At 36.3% G+C, this 4,917-nt stretch overlaps 1 long non-coding RNA gene across 1 annotated transcript in view; it reads left to right on the forward strand.

Annotated features, from left to right (window-relative positions):
• Positions 1–243: 243 nt before the first annotated feature.
• The window catches only part of LOC117170340, a 15,175-nt gene continuing 10,501 nt past the window's right edge, over positions 244–4,917 (forward strand). The window contains exons 1-2 of the long non-coding RNA XR_004466768.1: positions 244–358; positions 857–963. This is a non-coding gene — a long non-coding RNA (uncharacterized LOC117170340). The remainder of the gene's footprint in view (positions 359–856; positions 964–4,917) is intronic.

The raw sequence follows: 4,917 nt of genomic DNA on the forward strand, positions 1-4,917 counted from the left end.
TTATACTCAAACTTGATTGTCGATTTGCCAAATTACGGGCCAATTCTCTTACTTATGATATATTTTTTATTCTTATATAGAAGTCGCATTTAAATTAGAACCGCGCAATATGAAGGCGACCATACATGCTCTAGCGTGAAAAACGAGCAGCAGAATTAATTCAGCGATCGTGACACTTGCCTCTTTAAGAGAAAAATTGTTTTGATAAAGCCACTTTTATTATTAGATAAAAATATCGAAATTGTAGAATTTTAGTTGTTTTTTGTAGTACCATCACATTGCTTAAATGCAAAACGCACGTGCGCTGTTGTCAGTGGGTCAGTAAGGTTTGACGTTTGTTTCCAATTCGAAAATTCAGGTAAGTAAATATCTTTCTACATATGAAATACAAATTTTGTTGAGTGAGTAAATTTAGTCTATATTTGGTTACTTTTTAATTTTTACATTATTTGTTACAAACGTCTTTTCATTTATACATTGATTTTAGATTCTCAAAGCATAACTCTTACCCTAAAATTTTACATTCAGAACAAAAAAGGTTATAACCTTTAAAAATAAATTTGTAAGACAATTCTATACTAATTCTATCTATATTTACAATTTACTAGAAAAATAGGATTTTAACCTTATTGGCTTCTTTGTTTGTGTCGTAGGAAATCATAATTGTACGAAAAGATATGAAAAAGCATAATATGGCTTTACTAAAATTTGGAAAATAAAGTATTCTTATCGAGTTAAATCTTATATATTTAGACCTAATTTAAAACTATTTTGATTTTCGTACAAATCTTAGCTTTAAACTTTTAGTAATCTTTTTTAAAAATAAATTAGTAAATCATAAATTTAATATTTACAGGTCTACACTATCTATACAGGAACCAAGGTCCGAATTTTCGCTACTGCCCAGTGATCACACGCGGCTGGTGATTCTTTTGTGAAAAAGCCTAATCTCTCACATTTTTGGTATTATACTTTCAATTTTTTAAAAATTAATTTAACTCTTTACTTCTGATTATTTACTGCTAAGAGCTCTTTATGATTCCATAACAAATCTATCTTTCTCAGAAAAAGAGTTCAAAAGAAAAAGAAAAAATAGTTTAAATTACTTTTTTATCTAATTACAAATGTTCAGAAAAAATTTATTTTTTCGTGTGCAAATTCCTGGATTGCATAAAAGCAAAAATTAATTAACAAGTTTCAAATGTATCTCAAGAAAGCATGTTTGACTCTGTTAACGCGTACAATTTTCTGAACGGTCGCAGCCGTTACGTACAATTTGTTCTGCTCTCGCAACCCTTGTCCGCATCCAACTCTCGATCGTTGAATTGAACAACCTTGGGTGTAACATGAGAGCTCGACCCGAAATTCGCACTACCTTCTTTCTCTAACCCGACCACACAGGGTGACATAAGATCAGGAATGGACTCGGGTGAAAAGCTTCGAGTTTGACAATCGTTATTGCCTATCAGGAATATCATTCTCTCATTTTCATTTTGAAAACTTTGATCTTCATCAATCTCACCATCTGTCTCAGACTCCTCAGTATTTTCATCATCCAACCTTACATTCAAGTTTGCCAAAACTCTCTCTATAGGATAGTCATGGTAAAGCGTAATAATTTCAAAAGGTCTGACACTAGCCGCTCCGCCTTTCTTCATGGAAAGACCAGTGCCGTTATATACACTTTTCTCATTTACATTATTTAACTCTACATGATTTCGAACAGCGCATCTGCATTGGAAATTACCCTACCTGGTTTATACTGAATTTTATAAGCATATTACAGTAACTTAATTTTCCATCGAGCTAAGCGCAAAACCATCGTGGGATCCTTTAATTGATCTAACCTGATAAGATAACGATGATCGGTAACAAGTTTGAATTTTTGACCATAAACGTAAGGCCACAAATGCTTTACCGTGAATATTATAGCCAAAAGCCCTTTCTTTGTAGTGTTGTAATTCAATTCCGCTTGACTAAGAGTACGAGACGCATACGAAATTGGTAGAATTTTCCCTATAATTCCCTGGCTGAGGATAGCACTCACAGCATAATCGGACGCTCGGTAGTTATTATAAATGGCTGAGAGAAATTTAGATATTGTAAAATTGGTTTTGAGCAAAGACTATTCTTTAATTGGTCAAATGATTTTTGTGCTGCTTCGGTCCAGACAAACGGAAAGTTCATCTTTAGGAGTAATGTCAAAGGTTTTGCAATAGATGCGAAATCAGGTATGAAGCGGCGATAGTATCCAGCTGAGCCTAAGAACTTTTTGATATTTTTGCGAGCTTTCGGGCAAGGAAATTTGCTTACGGCTTCTAATTTTTTCGTATTGGGTTTTACTCTTCCTTCAGAAAATGCATGGCCTAAATACCCTATTTCCTTGCATAAAAAGCGATTTTTATCTGGTTGCAATATGAGTCCAGCCATTTTTAAACAACGCAATAACTTTTCTAATTTTTCTTTTTGTTCCTTGAAAGATTTCGCGTAAATGTCAATGTCATCCATATATGAGAACATTTCTATAACCTGTAAACCCGTAAGTACATGATCCATTACTATTTGAAAAGTAGCTGGCGTATTTTTCAAGGCAATTGGCATCCGGTTGAACTCGTAGTGACCAAAGGGTGTAGAAAATCCCGTTTTGTGCCTATCGGCAGGTTCGACTTCGATCTGGTGTAAAGCGACAACGAGATCGAGCACTGTGAAGTACTTGGCACCCCCTAACTGATCCAAAATATCTGTGATATTTGGTAGTGGGTAGGCGTCTCCGACGGTATTTCATTAAGGGCGTGATATTCTATGACCATTCGCCGCCGTTTATTACCCTGCGAATCTGGCTTTTTCGGGACCACCCAGACCGATGAATTGTAGGATGAATTAGAAGTTAAAATGGCATTGTAGCCTTTTAGGTTTGAAGTTTCCTTATTAATTACATCTTTATGTATGACAGGGTACCGATAATTACCTTTATTTACTGAAAGATCATCAATAGTGTTTATCGTGTGTTTTAAAACATTTGTACAACTCAACCCATCGCCCTGAAGAAAGAATTGATAAGGGAATTTTTGTATACTCTTTAGAAGACTATTTTTATCTTCAGAATTTAAGTTTTTCAAATCAAGTGCGGCTATAAGTTTCTCAACCCTTTTATTTGGAGTTATTTCGTTTTCTCTATCACTAGCAACCCTTTTCACAGATCTGGGGGTATGATTAACAAATTCTACTTTTTGCAAAGTTACGGCGGAAACTGAAATGTTTACATCTTTAGTACAAACATTAACGCAGTAAACGCAAATGTGTCCGTTCCTAACAGTGGCCAAAGATTCACCTAGATATGCACCTGGTCCCGTTGGAACCAAGGCTAAATAACCCTCACTAATTTCAGTGTTTGTCACAGGCAAAGTAACTAACTGCTTGCTTCTTGCTTTCAAAAGTGTTTTTCTTGATTTTCGCGGATTTGAGAAAGAAAAATTTCCTAATACATGTTTTATGGTTTTTGTTTGCAGCTCAATCACGGAATCGGCTAGAAAAGGCATTTCTAGCATTCCCACATTTTTAGTGGGAAAAGAATTTGGGACAATCTGAAAAGGACAAGACACCCCATTTATGTCGAGATAAACCTCTCCTGAAGTTTTAACTGTTTGCTGTGTAATTCTAAACAAGTGGTACTTAACTTGAAAATTGATTAGTGCACCTGTTCTGAGTTTTTTTACGTTTAATTAAATTTAATTCCGCACCGGTATCTACTACAAATATTGCATTACTATTTTGCAGGTGTTTACTATTTATCTCTGCATTGGGTGACTGGGCCTTTCCCTCAGTATTGATGCTCAAGACAACCCGTCGGACGGGTGCTTCGTCTGAAAAACGTCCGTCGTTGCACCATTCCCGCGAACTTACTTCTCGTTTAAAGCATCCTGTTTGCCCTTACGCCCGTATACCAATTTTTTTCAGACGTTTAATACAATCATCATAATAATGTCCAGAAATTTTACAATAGCTGCAACTTATTGTACTTTTCTCCCTTCGAATAACTTCCTCCAAACAATCGCGAGCAAAATGTTCGGACTTTTTGCAGTTCAAACATTCCCTAGACTTTCCTTTAGATTTACATTCACAAGCAAAATGTTCCGGTGGATTGCATATGTGACAATTTCTCCTTGAATTAATTAAAACACGCGCACAACTGTGTGCAAAATGGCCGATTTCGCCGCATTTATGGCACATAATTTCCGTCTGTGCACCTGAATATTTTTTCTTGTTCTGTTTATTAATACTACTTCCTCTTCTTCTCCCTCTGAAGCTAGATCCTCTCCCTCAACCCTCAAATTTCCAAACCCGCGCATTGCTATAATAAGGCCGCAATCAGCCATGCGTGTTATCCGGATGTTTAATTTGAGTAGATTTTTCTCTACTTCATTATTTTCGTTTTGAAGTGACTTTTCTTTATGGTCTAACCCACCCCCAAAATTGATTTCCCATTCTGCAGTTTTTGCGAAATTAATTGCCTCCTGAAGTGATTTCGCCCTATTGAATCTAACTCGCCAAATTAAATCCCTTTTCAAGCCCATTATAAAATTATCACATGCACGGATTTAATCATATAACGTGCCGTTTCTTGGGAACGTTGATCCTCAACCTACGTGAATCAGTCTCTTTTGAATTCCCAGACTCCTTGTTGGTCCTCCGCCAGGAAAGCTCGTCCGAACTCCAAAGCCTGCAGTGATCCAGGGGGAAATGACACGTGGACCCTTCCAATCACTGACTGTATTTTTCGGTACTTCAGAATTAGCCTCCTAGTTAAAAAACCACGTCTCTTACCGCCAAGCCATTTTTTGAGGTTAGGAAACAGAAAATAGTCACTCGGGGCTAGGTCTGGAGAGTAGGGAGGGTGCGGCATCAATTCAAACTTCA

This window comes from Belonocnema kinseyi, chromosome 3 (assembly GCF_010883055.1).
Source record: "Belonocnema kinseyi isolate 2016_QV_RU_SX_M_011 chromosome 3, B_treatae_v1, whole genome shotgun sequence".
Lineage (NCBI taxonomy): Eukaryota > Metazoa > Arthropoda > Insecta > Hymenoptera > Cynipidae > Belonocnema > Belonocnema kinseyi.